This window comes from Penaeus monodon, chromosome 28, assembly GCF_015228065.2.
Source record: "Penaeus monodon isolate SGIC_2016 chromosome 28, NSTDA_Pmon_1, whole genome shotgun sequence".
NCBI lineage: Eukaryota > Metazoa > Arthropoda > Malacostraca > Decapoda > Penaeidae > Penaeus > Penaeus monodon.
Window position 1 is genome coordinate 29,970,485 of NC_051413.1, and position 396 is coordinate 29,970,880.

Below are 396 nucleotides of genomic sequence, written 5' to 3' on the forward strand. Positions count from 1 at the left end.
AGATTCTTCTTCCCCATCTTTTCATTTTATTTCATTACTCTTTTATTTCATTCCTTATCGCCTCTATAGAAGGTAACCGTACCACGAAATCCTTCAGACCGACCTCCCGGGACACGCCGTCGATTCAGCCAGATTGCAAGAACAAGGTTGCACGAGGAGAGGGTATATCCAGAACTTTCTCATCCCTTCTCAGGCCCTCAGGGAGAGTCACATCCTGGTCTTGCAGGATTGCACAACCTCTGCGTCGAGAAACTTGCTACATAACCTGCTTCCTGCAGATGGGGGCCACAGGCTTCTGATCGGGAAAACATGCAGATGGTCGAGACGTTAAACAAACAAACAAAAAAGACACTTTGTCAATTAACTTATTAACAATGACACTTACCTCGTTCCAGG